Source organism: Juglans microcarpa x Juglans regia, chromosome 5S, assembly GCF_004785595.1.
Source record: "Juglans microcarpa x Juglans regia isolate MS1-56 chromosome 5S, Jm3101_v1.0, whole genome shotgun sequence".
Taxonomy (NCBI): domain Eukaryota; kingdom Viridiplantae; phylum Streptophyta; class Magnoliopsida; order Fagales; family Juglandaceae; genus Juglans; species Juglans microcarpa x Juglans regia.
Genome location: NC_054603.1, coordinates 16,479,478 through 16,502,635, shown reverse-complemented (window position 1 = coordinate 16,502,635; position 23,158 = coordinate 16,479,478). Strand labels below are relative to the sequence as shown.

General features: G+C 37.0%; 1 long non-coding RNA gene and 1 pseudogene across 1 annotated transcript; both read left to right on the top strand.

The window, feature by feature from the left end:
* Positions 1 to 4,819: 4,819 nt before the first annotated feature.
* Positions 4,820 to 21,481, top strand: LOC121268668. Its single transcript, XR_005941201.1, has 3 exons — positions 4,820 to 4,953; positions 19,818 to 19,819; positions 21,469 to 21,481. It is a non-coding gene; the product is annotated as an uncharacterized LOC121268668 (long non-coding RNA).
* Positions 7,973 to 12,914, top strand: LOC121268667 (annotated as a pseudogene).
* Positions 21,482 to 23,158: the final 1,677 nt, after the last annotated feature.

Sequence of the window (23,158 nt, the reverse complement as noted above, 5' to 3'; positions counted from 1 at the left end):
ACTTGTTAAACCCTCCTCTTCATTTGTTAGATCTGGTTGAGTGTGACATTGTGCTTGGAGTCCAATGGCTAGAGACCTTGGGCCTCATAACTTGAGATTTTTCGAAATTCCTAATGATCTTTGTGTGCGAAGGTAAAACCATTGAGTTCAAGGGATTGAAGTTGAATTCCTCGGTTGTGGAGGATGGACAAAAGTTATTGAAGGCAACCTTGGCTAAAGGGAAAGGCATTTTCTTACAGATTGTGTGTGAAGGGGAAGTGAAGGGAAATTATGAATTGGTGGAAGGGCAATTTTCTGAGCTGTTAGAGGAGTTTAAGACAATATTTGATGAACCCCAAGGGTTACCATCAAATAGTCCTTAAGGAGGGAACTCAACCCATAACAAATAGACCCTGCCACTACCCTTATAACTAGAAAACTGAAATTGAGAAGATTGTGGCTAAGTTATTGAAATCGGGAGTGATTAGACCAAGTTTTAGCCCATTTTCCTCCCCTGTTTTGCTGGTTCATAAAGCCGATGGAAGTTGGAGGCTTTGCATGGACCATAGGGAACCTAATAAGGACACGGTAAAGGCCAAGTTTCCTATTCCCATTATCGATGAGTTGCTAGATGAACTCTTTGGCTCGGTTATTTTTTCCAAGCTTGATTTAAGATTGGGTTACCATCAAGTGAGAGTGGTGCCTAGTGATATTCCTAAAACAGCTTTCCGTACCCATGATGGACATTACAAGTTCTTGGTAATGCATTTTGGCCTCACCAACTCTCCTACAACATTCCGAGGGTTAATGAATGATGTTTTCAAATACTTTTTGAGGAAATTTGTGCTTGTGTTCTTTGACGACATTTTGGTATACATTAAATTTCGAGAGGAGCATGTGGGCCACCTAAGAGAAGTGTTAAACATGCTGAAACAGCTGCCTGTATGCAAAAAAATCTAAGTGTCGATTTGTGGTTGATGAAGTTGACTATTTGGGACACATTATTAATGTTAAAGGGGTAATGGCTGATCCTTCTAAAATTGTTTCTATGTTAGAGTGGCTCGAGCCCAAGAATGTAAAGGTCTTACGAGGATTCCTAGGGCTCAAGGAATACTACTGGGAATTCATCCGAAATTATGGACTTATCGCTGCTCCACTCACCTCATTACTCAAGAAAAACTCTTTTTCTTAGAACATGGAGGCTAGCAAGGCTTTTATAGCCTTAAAACAAGTTGTTTCCCACCCACCGGTCTTAAAACTTCCTGATTTCAGCAAGCCCTTTGTGATTGAGTGTGATGCAAGCAAGAAGGGGATAAGGGCAGTGTTAATGCAGTCTGGGCAGCCTATTTACTTCTTAAGCCAGGCTCTTAAAGGCAAGGTCTTGCTACTATCGACGTATGAGAAGGAATTGTTAGCTCTTGTGACGACTGTACAAAAGTGGAGACCGTACCTTCTTGGGCAGCCTTTTATCATTAAAATGGACCAACAAGCACTGAAGTTCTTATTAGAATAGTGGGTGGGAACCGAGGCCCAATAAAAGTGGATTACAAGCTAATGGGGTACGATTTTGTTATTGAGTATAAAAAGGGAAAAGAAAATAAAGTGCCGGATGCCCTTTCAAGGAGGGAAGGGGAATTACAAGAGGCTGGTTGCTCGGCGATGGTCTCATTTCCTACACCCCTTTGGATAGAAGAGTTGAAGAAGAGTTACCAAGACTTTACAGAGTTGGCTGAATTACTAAAAAATATGCACGCTGATAAGGACATTCCTAAGGGTTTTTCCTTGCAACAGGGGTTGATTGTTAAGAAGGGAAGGTTGGTTTTGGACCCTGACTCAGATTTAAAAAAAAAAAAAAAGGTTCTGCAATACATTCATACTAACCCCCAAGTTGGTCACTTGGGGTATTTAAAGACTTATCAAAGGGCTAGACATGATTTTATTTGGAAAGGAATGAAGCGAGATATCAAACAGCTGGTTAGAGAATGTGAGACCTGTCAGGATGTTAAGTACGAGACTACACATTCAGCCAGGCTGCTGCAACCCTTACCACTTCCTAATTAACCTTGGACTGACATATCTCCTGATTTCATTGATGGCTTACCTAATTCTAAAGGATTCAGTGTCAGTTTTGTAGTAGTGGATTGCTTTTCGAAGTATGGTCACTTTATAGCCTTGGCACATCCATACACAGCCAAGGGAGTAGCCGAGGAATTTATGAGGAACATTTTCAAACTACATGGTTTCCCTAGGTCCGTGTTGTCGGATAGGGATCCCATTTTCTTGAGTTCATTTTGGCAAGCTTTGTTTCACTCTCAAGGGATTTCTCTAGACTTTAGCTCGACCTACCACCCCAAACCGGTGGTCAGACCGAGGCCCTCAATAAAAGTTTAGAGTGTTACCTAAGGTGCTATGCAGGGGTAAAACCTAAGTCTTGGTCATTATGGCTTCCCATGGCAGAGTGGTGGTATAATACCACCTATCACACAGCAACAAAAATGACCTCTTTTGAAGTAGTATACGGACACCCTCCCCTAACTTTACTGTCCTATGTTCCAGGATCAAGCAATAATTTCACAGCAGACCAAGTGCCCAGAGACAGAGACCAAGTGATACAGTTGTTAAAGACTAATCTCAATGAGGCCCAGAACCGTATGAAGCATTATGTAGACAAAAAAAGAACAGAAAGGCAATTTGACATAGGCGATTGGGTTTACTTGAAGTTACAACCATACAGACAGAAAACCCTAGCCTTAAGACACAATCTCAAATTAGCTCCTCGATTTTATGGGCCTTTTCAAATTGAAGCTAAGGTGGGTGCAGTGGCTTACAGATTAAGGCTTCCCGAGTCTTCCAAGATACACCCGACCTTCCATGTCTCCTGCTTAAAGAGAAAGCATGGCTCCCAAGTTCAAGTATTTCCATCACTGCCACCTACAGATCACACGGGTGAGTTAAAGCCAGAACCAAAGAAGATTATGGAAAGACGCATGAAGAAACAAGGAAGGAAAGCAGTTACTGAAGTCCTCGTGAAATGGGTGGGTTTACCCACGGAAGAAAGTACTTGGGAGTTGTTATGGCATCTACAAGGCCTTTACCCACACCTTGTGGGCAAGGTGTTTTAATGGAGTGGAGTTTTTCATGACTCCAGCGGTGTAACCCTACAATGGAGAAGAAAAGTGCTCTGCTTGTCAAAGAGTGCAGAAGTGAGATGAAAGTGAAGAACTGAAGTGTGTGCATGAAGTGAAATGAATCTGTAAGTGGAAAGTGGGAAAGACTGGGTGCGAGGTGTTGGTTGAGAAGGTCATCAAGCTAAAAAGGAAACAGTGTCATGTGGGTGTGTGTCACTACAATTAATAAAATTGTACGTTTTTTAGTAGTCTGGGTCAGTATCTTTAGTTAGACGCAGCGTTTGGGTCATGGCCAAAAAATTTGTTTTATATAGCTATATTTCCATTTCTGTTCTTTTACATTCCACGTGTTGCAATTTAAGTTGTTATGTTAGTCATGTGCTACATCCATATAGGAAGTCAGAAACGGCGCAATGAAGGTATCGAGAAAATATTCTGAACTTGTATTTGTATTTGGAGGTTTGGGAGCCCTCGAAGTTACTCCCGTAGCAATACTCAGTAGTGAATTTCCTTTCTAGCAATTTGACAAACACTTGGTGTGCATTCTGCTTGTCCATTGTTGCAACTACCTTCCCGGTTCCATCATCTTCCCTTAATACATCATTACATTCATTACATCAAAATAGCAGGTTCTTAACATTGGTATCAAGAGACAATCGATCCTACCAACCAAACCCAACTCTAACCAAACAGATCCTCCCATTACCACCCAAACAGTCCCAAACAGAACGACGTAGACCCATCACTACCAAGGCTGAGCATACCAGATCCAAACACCAATACTTAGAGGTCTTACAAACTCAAATAGCCCAACACCACCAGAATTTGTAACAATAAAAGCTTATATCAGGGAGCTCAAAACTGATGTCCAAGAAATGAAAGATATGTTACTTACCCTTGTAAACCAACACCATCCACCTCCTCCTCCACCTTTTAACCATGAAACCAACCTTGAAATGGAGAACCATGACTCGAGAATATTCACAACAGAGGGGTCAAGCTTGACTTCCCTCATTTCCAAGGAGTTAATCCAGCTGCATGGCTTTTTAAAGCCAACCACTACTTTGAGTTCCACCAAATGCCACTACCTCAACGATTATTGATGGCCTCTTACCATATGGAAGGAGATGCATTGATATGGTTCCAAAATGTTGTTGATGGAGGGATATGCCGTGACTGGGAAGCTTTTTCTAGAGCATTACTGTTGCACTTTGGACCCACGGCCTATGACGATCCAATGGAGGCGTTGATGAGGCTGAAACAAACCAGTACTGTGGCATCTTACATGAACCAATTTGAAGGGTTGGCCAACCGCCTACGAGGTCTCTCTGATTCTCACAAACTCAACTGCTTCCTTAGCGGCTTAAAAGATGAAATTCGCATCCCAGTCCGTATTTATACTCTGTAAATTTAAATGCAGCATATGGGTTAGCAAAGATGCAAGATGAATACCTTCCAAGTATAAGAAAAGTCACTAAATCTATGGGGGAAAGAACCACTTCCATGGGAGGGGGAAATTACTCTAGTGGTTCTTATTCTAGTGACTATTCTAACAAATGGTATCAGAGCCACCCCACATCTAAGGCCATCTTGCGACGGTTGCAATCGTGCAGCACGGGGGGTGATGCCGGCATGACAGTGTTCTCCTGGAGCTAGGAAAAGACCTAGCACACAGCCAACCCGTGTGAGCGCCGAGACCGCCGTGGACCTCGGCTGCGGAGCGTGGTGGTTGTTACGATCCCACATCAACTAAGTATGAGATTGGTTGATGGTTTATAAGCCCCTAGGCACCCTTTCCTTGTAAGCTAATTTTCAAGGATGAGTTCTACCTAGTGGGTTCATAACAGTAACAGTGAAAACAAAGGGTGGAGGAGAGAGTTACGGTTGCCCACACACTGCTCTGGTGAGGAGGATTGACGTCGAACAGAAACTGGAACAGCCACGAAGCCGAAGCACCCAAGTCGCACTAAATTCGTAAGAGGCAAGTATGAGTGTGGTTGGTTGTGAGATCCGAATGTGAGGAAAAGAAAAGAAGGCAAGGAAAAAAAAAAAACTGCAAAGACGTGGGGGGGGGGGGGGGGGGGGGCGCAGTTACTGGAGTGGAGAAGCTTTCGGTTTGAAGAAACCGATTGAGGAGAAAACGTTTCTGGGCATGGGGGAGGGATAATGAAGAAAGAGGAATAGAAAAGAAAAAAAAAATACTCACCTAAACAATGTTGTTCCTGGGGTCTTCTGAAGCTGAGAAATTCTTTTTGTGGGCTTGGGCCTTGGGCCCGAGTATTACATGTATGTTTTAAAGAAAAGAAAATGTTTTATGTAAAGTATGTATGGGAGTGAGAATGCATGAATGAAAACTATGTTCTTATATTTTTATGGTTAGAAGTAATACTTACTGAGTATTCGACTCATTTTATTTTTATGTGTGCCCCACCCAGGAATGAAATGAGGACGAAACATCAGGACAGGCATGGCCCAAGGAAAATGTGACGGAAGCCTAGACCTTTTGTGTAATTTATGAAACCCATTTTTTGTAAAAGAACTTATATTTTAGTTTAATCATTTCCACTACAAAACTCTCTCTTAGATTTGCAAATGTAAGTTTTTAGCTTTCAACTGTAAAATCTTTTATATCCTAAGAAGGGAGGAAAAGTTTTAAAGGGTCAATAATTCTCGTCTTATTTTCTAAAACTATTTTCTAAAAATCACACCACAAAGACAAGTGTTACATCTAATTTCTCTTAGTATTACTATAGAAAATCATCATAAATAATAAACCCTATTATCAACACTAAAAGGGCAGGGTTATTTATCTTTTTATTTTTATAACTTAGATATAAGTCACTTGAATTTCATGTGAGAGTTTCATGTTATATCGAAGGTGGAGGGAGAGATAACATGGAGAGAGAAAGAGAGAGAAACTGACATGAGGGAGGAACAGATGGGCGTGGAGGGTTGGGCATGGTGGTTGGCCCCAACGTACAGCAGCTTCTACGTGTTACTTGATGTCTGAGCTGCATCTATGTAAACTGAGTGTGAAGTGGTGGTGCAACTCGGCTAGATTACAGGACACGGCGGTGCAATCTGCATGTGATGCTGGGCTTGTATGCATGGTCCCTTTTCTTCTTCTTTTCTTTTTTTCAAAGCAGCTCAGAGATGGACTTCCAATGACTTTTTCAATGCATTTAACCTAGGGAAGCTATAATAGCTAACTTCTATCATAACATGCAGAAAATGTGCAACCGCCAACACCCGCCGGCCTCTACCCTATTTTCATGTTCCACAGGACTGATCATAGAAAAGATCCCCTGTACAATTTAAGTCATTCATTAAAGAAAAACTCTAGTTGCAACCGAGCCGAGAAACCCCCACGTAACCAAGCGCTACTTTTGATGAATTTTTTTTTCTACATTTCTTTCCTCTTCATTTTGTTCCCTCCCCTCTCTCTCTCTCTCTATCAATTTTTTTCTACCCTTTTCTTCTCTCATTCTCCCTCTACATTTCTCTCCTCTGGTAATACAACTGGGGTTCTTGGAAATGGTAATACAGCTCATTGTTTTACTCTCACTATGGTATTATGGCCACCCTTTATGGAAGATTCCAAACAAGAGGATTCGAAGACCTCTGGTGAGGAAGATAACGTTGAAGGTATAAGATCGGGCAAATATGCTTGCAAGTGAGGAAGATAACATTGGATCCTTCTTAAAGGGACCAAAGCGTAGAGAAGGAGTTTCTTGTTTTAATATTTCGGGTAATGGAGATACCCTGTAGAGCGTAGAGATAGAGAGAAAATTAGAGAAATTAGTAGAAATTTAATAAAAATGGACAAAAAGTATAGGAATTGAAGATATCAGAGAAATACATAATCATCTTCAGTTCACTCATTTTCTTGTATTTGGACTCTTATAAACTTGTTGTTAGTTTGGTTGTATCAAGGAATAAACAGTGTAAATGCAGAAAAGCTACTACGATGGAGGCTAAAAATGCTTGCAAAGTATTTGATGAATTGTTAAAAGAGAAAATCACTAACTGTTTGATGAATTGTTGAAGAGAACACTCAACCTTTACCTCATAGTCCACATTAATTGGGTTACTTTCTCTTTTCAAGCAGTCTTTCTTCTTTAGAATCATCTAATGTCAGCCGATTACAACATGATTTACGTAGCAGGTTTGTTCATTAAATTAAAAGTATTGTTATTTATAAGCCTCACACACCATATTTTATAATTTATTTATTTATTTTTATTTTTTAAATTTTTTTAAAATTATTTTAATTTTATTCTTCTTAAAATAATTAAAATTTTTTACTTATCATTCATATATTACATATTTAATAAAAAAAAAAATCACAAAAAAATAATGTATAGTATATAAAACTTATAAATAGAATTTTTCTTAAATTAATACATAACTCACCACCAGGTCCATCTATAATTTGAGCCAAAGAGGTTGTACGCCGCCTAAGGCTGAAGAAATGAGAAGCGACAATTCCAAAGCAAAAGAACAAAAATGTTTCAGCTTCTCATGGGAACTCGCAAAGAATTAGCATTCCTTCAAAGATCCTGCACGCTCAAACCTGGAGGAAGGGACTGCTTCAACTTCTCAGCCTTCTCTGAGTCAAACACACACAGTGCGTAAAGGTATTTGGAGCGGCGAACTTAAAGCCTTCGTTTAGTTACCAAACTCACATCAACTCATCTCAACTCATCATTACAATTTTTTCAAATCTCAATATAAAAAATAATAAACAATTTAATTTTTTCAAATTTCATAATAATAATAATAATATTAAAAAATAATATTCTAATAATATTTTATCATCACAACTCAACTCAATTCAACTCACTTCAACGTCCACGCACACCCTAAACTTCACCACATCCCTGCTCATCTTGATTTTGACAGAGCGAGCAACCTTCCTTCTTGCAGTGAGAAGGAAATCCTTGATCTCATGTATTTGCTTTTGCATTTTGACTTCGCCTGTCAGAGAAGCTTGTGGGGCTGATGACCAGAGCGCTCCCAAAGGCCGCAAGTGCTGTCGAAGAGCATTGTCCGCATGGTCTCGCATGTCGGTTTCTCCCAGTTTGGCTTTCTAGCGGACAAAGTGGGGTGGCACTCGGAGAGGTTGAGCGGGAGGATCACGGTGCTGAGTGGGGCGTTGGTCTTCACCTGTGGTGCACAACAGCTTCAATGTCTATCAGTTGGTGTTCCCTTCTTCCAAACCGCAGACACAATGCTACAGATGAAGGGCAGTGGCCCGTGGATCCTAGGGTTTCCGACGTGAGGTTGGATGTGGGGGAGGTTCTAGACATAGGCAAAATGTAAAACCATGGAAGGAGGAGAGGATAGGGTGCTCTGTTTTAGGTTGAATGAAACAGGGGATCTTGAGGCTTGTGTCTTGGCGCTGCGTCAAGTCATGTGGCTGTTTAGGGGTGGCTTCCGTCGTGCTTGCTGCATCTGAGATGGTGCAAAACATAGCTTTTTGGGGAGGAGCTTCACCGTACGAACTTGGCTGAGATTCATTTTTTCATTTTCTCATTTCTCATTTTTTTCAATTTTATTTTTTATATTTTTGCAACTGGTTACACGTGCATTGCACGTCTGTCCTTTCTATGCAATGCATCTCTCCATTTAATCTTCACGGCTTCATCATCCCAGCTCTGTAAACTTCATCATTCCATTTCTATCACTCGGTGCTAGAGTTTTTTTGTGTGATTTCAGGAACCACTCTTTACTATCTCTTTTCTAAATATCCTCAAAAAAATTTCAAAAATGAATTTTCATTGCTTCAACTGTAAGAAATCATACATGAAAGCAAATATCCTGTCATCCCATTCAAAATATGTTCATAGGAAGTTCAAGATAGAATGTGCATGTGGAAACAGATTCCAAAATAATGCTTATTTTACAGCACATTTGGATAATTGCCCAAGACATGTAAGTTTCTTTTGTGCTTCTTTTGTGTTTAAAACTTTCTGCTGATTCAAGAATTTTCTTTAAAGTTCTTTTTCACTTCTTGTATTCAACAGAAGAAGATAATAAAGGATCAAGATTCTTCACACTGACAAAATAACGCCAATGCTGAAGAAGAGCAGGAAAATGAGTCAGGATTGAACTAATTGTAATAATAGCTACAGAGTATTTTGAAATATTTTGTAGACCATATTATTGTTAGTCAGGGCAATGAATAGTTGTTAAGGTGTTTTGTTTCTTCAATGCACTTATTCCTCCAATTGGAGAGTCAAGGTTTTTCTTGTTTGATTTTTTATCGGGCTTCTCAGAGGAGGAGATTGAGTCTTGAATACCTGGGCACAGTTACAAGAAATTCTGATAGAGCCGCATGAATTTAGCCCCATTTTTCATGGCTGGGCAATGTCTTATGCTGCTTTCTGCTTTCTTACAAGACAGTTTTTGAAGAAAAAAAATTAGTCCTTTATAATCTATTTCTAGTTGGCATTTTGGGTTTGTTTTGGACATTATGCTCATTAGATGGTATTGGAAATTCAAGCAAGAAAGCAGGGTTCTTGGCCTTTGCACTCATTTTCCTGATTCTTGTAAAATACAGAAATCAAATGATTTTGACCAGAAGTGCATGCCCTCTGTGACTTGGAATTTAGAGCATTTGATTTAACTTGCCATCTTGCTAACTTTCTACAGAGGGAGTTATGTTATGTGACACAATTTGGTCTTTATATATCCTTTTGAAGTTGTTTCTTTGAAACCCAGTTGATATTTTCAGCGTAATTCCGCTTTTCTGCTAGTTTTCTTTTTCTGGACTGTGAAGACAGGTATATTTTCTATTTTCCAATAAATTGTATTGTTTATGCTACTTCTTCTTGTGTCTAAATTGTACTTTTTTAGACATAGGTGTTTGGTTGAACAACTGGTAGGAAAAGTTTCATTTGTAACGTAATAGTCATAGACACTGATTTACCCATAGGAAGTTCCAAATAGAGCAACTGAGAATATTTTGCACTGTGTATCAATGGCTAATTCAACTGAACCATCGTCATCTTTGAGCTTTACTTCATCTTCCCATTTATCAATTGGCACATTTGGCCCCACTAAATCATCCTCTAGCCTTGAACCGGATCCTAAACTTGAAATCATCAGCTTAAGCAAGCTTAGCTCTAATTTGGAGCAGCTCTTGATTGATCCAAGTTGTGATTATAGCAATGCGGATATCATTGTTGAGGGAATTCCAGTTGGTGTTAACCGATATATTTTGGCTGTTAGAAGTAGGTTTTTCCATGAGTTTTTTCAGCGAGTGAAGGGATCTACCGAGAAGGAAGGAAAACCTAAGTACTTTATCCATAATTTGTTGCCTTATGGCAAGGTTGGATATGAGGCATTTCGGGTTTTCTTGAGCTATCTGTACAGGGCAAAACTGAAGCCTTCTCCAGTGGAAGTGTCAACTTGTGTTGACGATTTGTGCGTCCATGATGCATGTAGACCCGCTATTAATTTTGCTGTGGAATTGATGTACGCCTCCTACATTTTTCAGACGCCAGAGCTGGTTTCACTTTTCCAGGTTAATATTCTCTACATGCTGATCTACTTATAAAAAATAAAGAAAAGAAAAATCTGGACATGCTAATCCAGAGTAACCAATAAGGCAAGTTAAGCAACCGATCATGTTCTGAACGTTTGGACGGTTGAGTAAGATCAAACATATACTTTGTTCTTTCTTGACTATTATGTTGCTTGTAGTTTGATACTCGCGGTGGAGGTGTTGAACTTCCTTTCCTTGCGTTATTGGGTTTTTTTCTTTTTTTTGGTATCTAATGCATCCACCTAGAGGCTGTTGAACCCATGACTTTACCCTCCAATGCATTCTTATCGGAGAAGGAGCTGCCATTCAATCAAGCCCGAAATAAGAATTCACTGGGATTTTTGCCTGGAAATTGGAATCAGACCCAAATGTGGATTCAGCAACCAGTTTTAGAAACTGATATTGGACTTTCATTCCTCCAAGAGTGACTTTCATTGTTTGGACTGCAGATTTTGGGGTGATTCTTACCGTGGATAATTTGAGATTACAGCACATAATAGAAATAGATTGGTGTTGCGGGTCTAAGGAGAGTGGGGAAACAGTTGATCGTCTCTTACTTCATTATTTGCTAGCCAGTTACTTATAGAAAATGATCTTTTCTCTTTGGGCTAGACTGAGTTATGTCCAGTGTGTGTGGATCTTTCTGCGTGTTGGAGATGACAATTTATTGGCCAGTAGAGCAAATCCATGTGGAACATAAGTTTTCCTGACTGTGGTGCATATGGAGGGAGAGAAACAACCATACCTTCATAGGTTGTGAGAAGACGTGAAGGGTCTCAAGGATTTCTTTTTTAATTGACTATTTGAATTGTATTGAGTTATTTTTCTACCCACTTGTTTTCAGGATTTTCTATATCTTTTTTCTTGTTCTGCTTGGTTGTTTCACTTGTATACTTCCTCCGTACTTGAGTGACACCCCAATTTCGATCATAATAAAATTGAGTTACAACACACAGTCTCTCTCTCTCTCTCTCTCTCACACACACACACACAAGTAGTTTGTTGCAATTAATATAAGAGTCATTTTATAACGATTGCCAGATCTGTTGTGCCACTATGAAATATGTGGTGGGGAATTTTAACCGGTACCTGCCATCAGATTACTTGTGTTGAAATGCGAAACTCTTAATAATTTTAGTGCATATTCTTTTTTCAGATCCGGATTCAGCCATTGCGTTGGACTTAGGGGAGGGACACAGAGAGAGGGAGGTCATAAATATTGTCAATATAACATTAAATGTTATTTTCTATGTTGGAATAGGCGTTTTGCTGTGTTATAGGTTTTTTTCTTTTTAAAAAAAAAAAAACTTTTTGGAATTAAATGCTACATTACGATTGTTGTCGTGTTATTTTGTATTTTTAGTAAGATGCCATCATGTACAAAGTATTGAGTGATTTTGTTTTTTCTTATCCTAGTTTTACACTTTTTTTCCTCATCTTTCATTTACAACGAAGGCTTTCGTCAGACTACAGGAAGATCATTCTAAATGTCTACTCTACATATGTGCAGAGACGTCTTCTTAACTTTGTTGGGAAGGCTGTTGATGTCATCCCAATTCTTATGGTTGCTTTCCATTGTCAATTGACTCAGCTTGTCACTCAATGTGTTGAACAAGTAGCAAGATCAGATCTTGACAGCATCTCTGTTGAGAAAGAGCTCCCTGATGAAATTGCAAAGAACATTAAATTGCTTCGTCTCCGGTCTCTGTGTTATGATGATCGTAAAATAGAAGCTGTCGATCCCTTGCATGAAAAGAGAATCAGGAGAATACACAAAGCATTAGATTCTGATGATGTTGAACTGGTGAAACTTCTCCTCTCTGAGTCTGAAACAACCTTAGATGTTGCCAATGCTCTCCATTATGCTGTAGCCTACTGTGATCCTAAGGTTGTGACTGGGGTGCTAGGTCTAGGTTTGGCCGATGTCAACCGTTGAAATTGTTGAGGTTATACAGTACTTCACATGGCTGCAAGGCGCAAGGAGCCATCAATAATAGTTTCGCTTCTGACAAAAAGTGCCAGTGCATTAGAATTGACATTGGATGGTCAGAGCGCTGTTAGTATATGCCGGAGGTTGACAAGGCCAAAGGACTATCATGCTAAACAGAGCAGGGGCAGGAAGCAAATAAAGATCGGATATGCATCGATGTTCTAGAGAGAGAAATGAGAAGTAATCCAATGGCTGGGGATGCATCTATTTCTTCTGAAACGGTAGCACTGATTATCTGCAAATGAAGCTGCTGTGTCTGGAAAACTGAGGTATTATTCTGCCAATGGTAATCTTGGATTCTTCTTCCCTGGCTGGAAACTTCTCTGAATTATATTCGGTTCTGTTTACGAAATCTTTAACTTTTATGTTGGAATCCCATGAAATTTGAAAGGTGTTTGAAAATATTCGCTGAGACATGTTGTTGCTCATAGGTTTCACCAAGGTTTGAATTTCACTTGTCAAAAAAACTTTGACCCATTTTTGAATCTCACCCCAGAAAAATATTGAGAATTTCTGTCTTGTCCCTAAATAAATTAAATGGTAACATTTAAGGGATTCAGACCAGATTGGGATTGTCATTAGTGGCTGATGTGGCAAACAAAGAGACTATTTTACACGACATGAGAATGGACACAGGACATGCTTGAAATGAATCTTTTTTCCTTGTTCATTAAAAGGAAAAAATAGTTCTCCCTGTCATCTAAACCAAAACCTACCACCTTTGACACAAACCGCTTCCTTCCATAACAATGGCTGTGGCCTCATGGAGGTTGGCCTTAACAGCAAGCGCAACACGTCCAGTGACCAATGTTCTCCCCATCTACCTCCTCCCACCTCCTTTCTTTCAAAAAAATGGCTAGACCCTTGACCCTATCACCATTAATGTCATGTCAGAACCCACTCCACCTCACTTATTAGTTGCAAATTTCAGGGTCAAATTTTCTTTTCGGTTATTAGAATAACATCCAATAATAGCTGAAGCATTAGCTGTAAGATATTTAATCTAACATTTGCCGCGATGATGGAAGATATTTGTTTATCATTACTGCGAGTGTAAAATATTCCATGTGCTTTGTACAGGCTTTTTACGACGGTCGGGGATTTTTTTGGACGTATAATGTGTCATTCGAGTGGCTTGGTTGTTCTGTGTTTGTTATGTCTTCCGTAGACTAGCAGTTTCCTTTAATTTAATTTCTCACGGTAAATATTGAAGATTAATTAATTTCGCACGGTAAATGGAATCTGGCCCTTGTAAGTGGATTAACCACGTTTATTTATTTAAATTATTTCATTGCCGGTTTCCGCAACCACCACCCAAACATGGAAGTCGAGTACCGATGGGGGTGGTCGTGTAGTTTTGGCAGCTAGGAACGCAATGAAGCACAAACGCAACAGAGCCTCACCTTATCAGCACAAGGCACCGTTTGCTCTTCAATGCTTTTTAGCATGTCCGCGGGAAGCAAAGACCATTGAGACGACATACCTATTAATTAATTTAACCCAAAATAAATTAGAGAAATTTTATTTGCGCTTCTTATTTAGGGACTACATGTGCAAACCCTTTATTAAATAGAAAAAAGTACTATTTTGATAATAATATTATTGTAATTTAAAAAAAATTAAAAAAAAAATTGACTAGGCTTGCAATGTAGTCTCCAAATAGGGATTGTACGTAGCATTGTACAATAAATTAATTAATTGTAAATATATATATATATATATATCAAAGTAGTAGGCAATTCATTATAATTAAATCAGGATCAAGAAATGGAACATAATTAAACATCCAGGAAGTAAAACAGGATATATATGCTTAATCACTGGGGGGGTGTAATCGGATCCGGATTCTAAAAGCCGGGCAATTATCTGTCCGGATTAATCCGAAAATAATTCGGGCAGATAATCGGATTCAATTTGGATATTCGGGTTGTAACCGGATATCCATTTTTTTTTCCTTTTTCGGCTATAAATCTGGATTGTAACCAGATTTAATCTGGATTAAATATTATTAACTTTTTCTAAAAAAATGTTTTAAACTTTAAAATATATTTTTATAGCACTTTTGTTTTCTTTTAAAAAAAAAGATCCGGTTATGGATAACCAGATCCGGGTTTATCTCACCCACCTGGGTGTAATCCAGGCGAATGACTGCCCTCATGCACCCGGATTCCGAGTTTCGAACCGGACCGAAAAAAACTTTGGCCTGATTCTACACCCTTATTAATCAAATAAGAAATAAAGCAAATTTACTAGATCATCTACACAGGAAAACCAAAAGTGAAAAGAACCATCACAAAGAAATAAAATCGAAATCCAGGTCACAGATATTAACCATATCCCATTACCAGCGCTGTGACCAACTGCTCATTTTTCCTCTTGGGTTGGACATGAGTCCCACCTAATCTTTTTAAATCTTAAATTTTTATTTAAATATAGCGGATTATTTTTAAATTGAACCAAGTATTTTAAAATCCTCCAAATATTTTAAAAGCCCAAATATATTTTAAATGGAGTATTTTTAATGTTATTGAACCAAAACTAATTTTAAAGCTAGCCCCTTTATTTTTGGAGCCCTGAAAATAATAGAGTTTTAGAAATCATTTTTTTAAATGATTTTATTTCTTTAAGAATATTATTCAATATTCATCATTTTATTGATGTTAAAAACTCTTTTTATCTGGATGATTGTATTTCTCCAAAGAAATATTGATTAAAACTCATCATTTTATTATTATTATGAAAATTATTATTTTTTGATCAATAAAATAAAGTTATATTTTTAAATGTAGTCTTGTTCCATTTTATTTTCATTTCTCTACTCTTGTTATGCTTATTTTTATTTTATCTAGGTTTAATCTCTACCATTGAATTTAAATTACAAACCCTAAGATGTAGGGTTTAGATTAATTGCCCAAAACTCTAATTCTCTTTTCCTCTCTTCCTCTCTGCTCTCTCCCCCCTCTCCCCTACACCATCACCCCCTCCACACTTGTGACCGTTGCTTGCCTCTTTACAAGCTAGTGCTGCCATCGTCGACGGCTCCACCACCACCACCACACCTCGCTGACTACACCCTTCCTCTCTCTCAACCTCCCCACACCTAGTGCACGAAAAACCCAACAAATACCAACAGAACCTCACTGCTCAGCCCACTTCAGACCACTAAAGTTATAAGTCAAACCACTTCAGCCACACACTTCTCTCCCCACTCAGCCCTTTACATTGTGATTGTGGTATAAATTCTATCTCCATGTCTTAATGAGTATTATGTTATGTAATTTGTATGGATGTTGCGGATGTTGAGTTTGAATATAGGTATATCTATATTTATATATATTGACTGTATTGGTTGTGATAGAATGAGAAGAAACAAGGTGTGGTTATGATTGGAATGGAGTTGTAAGTGAAGCAAGAAGATTGAGAATTATGGGGTTGTGTTGGTTGTTCTATGTGGAGTTAATTAGACTTTGGATTGAGTATATGTGTTGTATGTGTTGTTAAGCAACTTATTGGTTGAACATATTAATTGTGAAGGTTTGGTTTGTGTGGAATTATGAATGAAGCTTATTAATCTTTGCATATTGTAATTGTGATGGATTGATGTACATGGGAAGAAAATATGTTATTATGTATTATAATTTGAGTTGGATATATGGAAGGATGGAATGGAATGATATGAATTTGGTATTAAATATTGGAGTGATATTTCGCTTTGGGTTATATAACTAGTTGTCGGTGTGTATAAAGCTTATTAAGCTAAATTTTAATTGTGCTGGTGTATGTTGAATTAAGTATGCAAGAGTTTACGATATGGACGGATTGTATTCGAACTGGTTTTCTTGCATTTGATGTTGTTTGAGTTATATATGATGTATAGTTGTAAGATGGTAAAATTTTGGATATGTATAAATGTTATTAAGTAGCATAAAAATTGTAGAAAGATACTCTTGGTAGAATTGGACCGATTTGCTGTATTGAATACGTTGATTATGATTGACTGTGAGGAAGTGATATATTGATGAGGAGCTTGTTATGGAGTATGTGTGTTTCATGTGTTGGAAGATAATTTGGAAATATGTATGTATTTTCAAGAGTCTTATTAATTGAGTAAAGTGTTGTAAATGTTGGTTGAACATATTTTATACATATTGAATGAAATACGAGGTTTATATGATTATATTTTGTGTAATGGATAATAGATTTAATTTATATAAGTATACCAGTTTAGTTGAAGAGTTGGTTAGATTTTACATAAATATAATGGTTTATAGATTGTAATCTAAATGAGGACAATGACGTCCCAAAATTTGACAGATTTGAATATGTTGGGTGTATTATGCATAAAGTATGGTGCTGAAGCATGGTGAATTGTTGGTTTCTAAATATTAGACAAATTTATTTTATTGGATGTGTGAGCTGGGATTTGCAATGGAGTTTATTGTATACAATATATAGATTTTAAGTTTAACCTTTGGCTTCATGTGTACTTAATGTTTGAGTATGTAAATGATTTGTAATTGCATAATTATCTTGACTTTGGACTATACTACATAAATGCATTATATTGAGATGTTTGGTATTAATGTATCAAGTTTGGATTGAGATGGTCGTGTCTTGAAGTATTGGGATTAAATGAAGTTGTAGTGAAGTTTGAAAACCATGATAATATAGTTATTTTTTTATTGGACATATTTTAATGTGTTGAATATGATAAAGTATAATGAATTGGATTGACTAAATAAGATAGTATTGAAGGTGTAGTAGGTGTATCAAGTTCGTAAAGCTTTGTGAATGCGTGGTGTAGGTATATAAATTGTATTGGCAATTATCATGTATTGGATGTGTTGGTAGGATTGCAAGGTAGTGGATGGTATGCATTTGGACAGATTTAATGTTTAATCTTTGGCTTCATTTTTGTTGATATTTGAGAATGGAATGGGTTGTAGTTACATGATTAAACTTGAGTATGGATTATGATACCTAATTGAATAATATTCAGATAATTGATGTGAATATATGAAGTTGGGATGGAGATTGATTGTTTTGAAGTGTTGGGAGTAAACGATAGAGTTATAGGGAGTTGAAAAGAATGATGATTTAAGTTGGTTGTTAAATGGATATATTTGTTTATAATAAATGTATTGGGTATGGATGAAACTTGTAAAAATAAATAGATACTTTAAATGAATTGTATGTTAATCTTATATGATAAAAAAGTAAGGCACACGTGTAAATTGATTGGTCGCATGTATTGGTCAGATTTGTGTACTTTGAATATATTATGTATGGATGGAGCTTGTAAGATAAGTGAATACTTAAATGGATTGCATGTTGATCTTAGGTGATAAATGGGTATGGTACATGTGTGTGTCTGTGGACTTTATATGTATGTTCGGATTAGATTCTATAATATGTGTTGGATTATGTGATTCAGCCATCTTTTTTTGGGACTCGCTAGGCTTATGGGAGTCTATCGGTGCTTAGAAGAATAGATGTAGGGCTCTGTGCTACCAAAGTGTGTAAAGAAATAAAGTTTTGCATCTGTTAACAGGAATTGCTTTTGGCCTAGTGGTAAACGCTTGATCCTAACAAGTGGTATCAGAGCGAGATCGCCGATTCGAGTCCCCCGGGTGTCGCTAGGGGAAAGATTGTTGGATTATGGCATTCAACGATCTCCCTTAGGGACTAGCAAGAATTATGAAAGTCTATCGGTGCTTGATATCCCAAACCACCAGTGCACCTTGTATGCACTGCAAAGCCCCTCATGCCCTCCCGCAACACGTATAGATGTGGGGCTCTGCGCTGTCAAAGTGTATAAAGAAATAAAACTGCGCTTCTCCTAACAACAATTGCTTTTGGCCTAGTGGTAAGCGCTTGATCCTAACAATATGTTTGTAGGTGAGGAAGTGAATGAGAACTTAAGTTGATGTTGGATTGGATTGTATGTGTATGGAGGATAGGTATTGTACTTGTAGATTGGATCCAATGGTGAAGTGGGACTAATTTGTAAAGCTTGTTTGGTGATAGTTTTGAGTTTAAAGTGAAGCGTAGGAGCTCACTTTACTAGTTAGAAAGTGAAGTTAGGTTTTTAGCTTCATAGTTTAGGCTTAGGATTTGTGAAAATGATTATGTTTCAATGATTAATTGCTTCAAGGATTAAGTGGTGACTTATACAAGTGAAATGAAATGATAGTGGAGGATGGTGACTCATTGTTTTATTATTATGATGAAAATTATTTTTTTTTTATCATAAAATAAAGTTATAATTTTAAATGTGGTCTCGTTCCATTTTATTTTATTTACTCTTGTTATGCTTATTTTCATTTTCTCCAGGTTAATCTTTACCATTGAATTTAAATTATAAATCCTATAATGCAGGGCTTAGATTAATTGCCTAAAACTCTAATTTTCTTTCCCTCTCTTCCACTCTACTTTCTCCCTCTTTCCCCTACACCATCACCCCCGCCTTACAAGCTAACGCTGCTACCATCCACAGGAACACCACCACCACCATTCCTCGCCAACTACATCCTTCTTCACTCTCAACCTCCCTTCACCCCGTGCACGAAAAACCTTACAAACACCAACAGAGCCTCACTGTTCAGCCCACTTCAAATGATTGGAGTTGTAAGCAAAACAACTTTAGCCACACCCGTCCCTCGCTGCTCAACCCCTTACATTGTGGTATAACTTCTATCTCTATGTTTCAAGGAGTATTATGTTATGTAGTTTGTATGGATGTTGCGGGTGTTGAGTTTGAATATAGGTATATCTATATTATATATATTAACTGAATTGGTTATGATAGAATGAGAAGAAGTGGAGTGTGGTTATGATTGGAATGGAGTTGTAAGTAAAGCATGGAGATTGAGAATTATGGGGTTGTGTTGGTTGTCCTATATGTAGTTAATTGGACTTTGGATTGAGTATATGTGTTGTTAAGCAACTTATTGGCTGAATATATTTAATTGTGAAGATTGGCTTTGTGTGGAACCATGAATGAAACTTATTAATCTTTGTATATTGTAATTGTGTTGGATTGATGTACATGAGCAAGAAATATGTTAGTATGTATTATAACTTGAGTTGGATATATGAAAGGATGGAATAGAATGGTAGGAATTTGGTACTAAATATTGAAGTGATATTTTGCTTTGGGTTGTATAACTAGTCGTCGGTGTGTATGAAGCTTATTAAATTATATAATTTTGATTGTGTTGGTATATGTTGAATTAAGTATGCAAGAGTTTACGATATGGACGGTTTGTGTTCGAACTGGTTTTCTTGCATTTTACGTTGTGTGAGTTATATATGATGTATAGTTATAAGATGGTAAGATTTTGGAGATGTATGAATGTTATTAAGTAGCATAAAAATTGTATAAGGATACTCTTGGTAGAATTGGATCGATTTGATGTATTTAATACATTGGTTATGATTGACTATGAGGGAGTGATATATTGATGAAGAGTTTGTTATAGAGTATGTGTGTTTCATGTGTTGAATGATAATTTGGAAACATATATGTATTGTCAAGAGGCTTATTAATTGAGTAAAGTGTTGAAAATGTTGGATGGACTGATTATATGCATATTGAATGAAATACGAGGTTTATATAATTATATTTTTTGTAATGGATAATAGATTTAATTTATATGAGTATACCAGTTTAGTTGAATAGCTGGTTAGATTTTACTTAAATATAATGGTTTATAGATTGTAATCTAAATGAGGACAATAACGTCCCAAAATTTGACAGATTTGAATATGTTGGTGTATAATGCATGAATGCATGAAGCATAGTGCTGAAGCATGATGAATTGTTGGTTTCTAAATATGAGATAAATTTATTATATTGGATGTGTGAGTTGGGATTTGCAATGGAGTTTATTGTATACAATAAATAGATTTTAAGTTTAATCTTTGACTTCATGTGTACTTAATGTTTGAGTATGTAAATGATTTGTAATTGCATAATTATCTTGACTTTGGACTATACTACATAAATGAATTGTATTGAGATGTTTGGTGTTAATGTATCAAGTTTGAATTGAGATGGTCGTGTCCTGAAGTGTTAGGATTAAATGGAGTTGTAGTGAAGTTTGAAAACCATGATAATATAGTTTGTTTTTAATTGGACATATTTTTTATATTTATTGTGTTGAATATGATAAATTATAATGAGTGATGTATTGAGTTGACTAAATAAGCTTGTATTGACGGTATAGTAGGTGTATGAAACTCGTAAACCTTTGTGAATGTGTGGTGTAGGTATATAAAATGTGTTGACAGAGTTCATAAATTGGATGTGTTGGGTTGGATTGCAAAGGAGTGGATGGTATGTATTTGGACATATTTAATGTTTAATCTTTGGCTTCATTTTTGTTGATGTTTGAGAATGGAATGGGTTGTAGTTACATGATTATACTTGAGTTTGGATTATTATACCTAACTGAATTATCTTGAGATGATTGATGTGAATATATGGAGTTGGGATGGAGATTGATTGTTTTAAAGTGTTGAGAGTAAACGATGGAGTTATAGTGAGTTGAAAAGAATGATGATTAAGTTGATTGTTAAATGGACTTATTTGTTTATAATAAATGTATTGGATATGGATGAAACTTGCAAAAATAAATAGATATTTTAAATGAATTATATATTAATCTTAGGTAATAAAAAAGGTAAGGTACATGTGTAAATTGATTGGTTCCATGAATTGGTCAGATTTATGTACTTTGAATATATTATGTATGAATGGAGCTTGTAAGAACAAGTGAATACTTAAATGGATTGTATGTTGATCTTAGGTGATAAATGAGTATGGTACATGTGTGTGTCTGTAGATTTTATATGTATGTTCGGATTAGATTCTATAATATGTGTTGGATTATGTGATTCAGCCATTTTATTTTGGGACTCGCTAGACTTATGAGAGTCTATTGATGCTTGGAAGAATAGATGTAGAACTCTGTGCTACCAAAGTGTATAAGGAAATAAAGTTGCGCATCTGCTAACAGTAATTGCTTTTGGCCTAGTGGTAAGTGCTTGATCCTAACATATGGTATCAGAGCGAGGTCGCAGGTTTGAGTTCCCCGGGTGTCGTTAGGGTGAAGATTGTTGGATTATGGGATTTAACGATCTCCCTTAGGGACTAACAAGACTTATGAGAGTCTATCGGTGTTTGACATCCCAACCCGCTAGTGCACCTTGTGTGCACTGCAAAACCCCTCATGCCTGCCCGCAACACTTATAGATGTGGGGCTCTGCACTATCATAGTGTGTAAGAAAATATAGTTGTTGCTCTCCTTACAACAATTGTTTTTGGCATATTGGTAAGCGCTTGATCCTAACAATATGTTTGTAGGTGAGGAAGTGAATGAGAACTTAAGTTAATGTTGGATTGGATTGTAAAGATTGTCGGGTGATAGTTTGGAGGTTAAAGTGAAGTGTAGGAGCTCACTTTACTAGTTAGAAAGTGAAGTTATGTTTTTAGTTTCATAGTTTAGGCTTGTGACTTGTGAAAATGTATATGTTTTAATGATTAAATGCTTCAAGGATTAAGTGGTGACTTATACAAGTGAAATAAAAGGATAGTATGGAAGATGGTGACTCATCGTTTTGTTATTATGATGAAAATTATTTTTTTTTTATCAATAAAATAAAGTTATATTTTTAAATGTAATCTCGTTCCATTTTATTTCATTTCTCTATACTTGTTTTGCTTATTTTCATTTGCTCAAGGTTTAATCTCTACCATTGAATTTAAATTATAAACCCTATCATGTAAGGCTTAGATTAATTGCCCAAAAATCTAATTCTCTTTCCCTCTCTTCCTCTCTGCTCTCTCCCCCTTTCCTTTACACCATCACCCCCCTCCCCACTTGTGACTGTTGTTTGCCTCCTTACAAGCTAACGTTACCACTGTCCACGGGAACACCACCACTACCATACATCGCCGACTACATCCTTCCTCACACTCAACCTCCCTTCACCCTGTGCACAAAAAACCCTACAAACACCAACAGAGCCTCACTGCACAGCCCACTTCCGATTACTAAAGTTGTAAGCCAAACCATTTCAGCCACACGCTTCCATTGCGTCTCACCCCCTTACGTTGTGATATAACTTCTATCTCTATGTCTCAAAGAGTATTATGTTATGTAGTTTGTATGGATGTTGCGGGTGTTGAGTTTGACTATAGATATATCTATATTTATATATATTGACTGAAATCGTTGCGATAGAATGAGAAGAAGTGGGGTGTTGCTAAGTAGCTTATTGGTTGAATATATTAATTGTGAAGGTTGGGTTTTTGTGGAACCATGAGTGAAGCTTGTTAATCTTTGTATATTGTAATTGTATTGGATTGATGTACATGGGCAGCAAATATGTTAGTTTGTATTATAATTTGAGTTGGATATATTGAATGATAAAATGGAATTATATGAATTTGGTACTAAATATTGAAGTGATATTTTGGTTTCTGTTGTATAACTAGTTGTCGGTGTT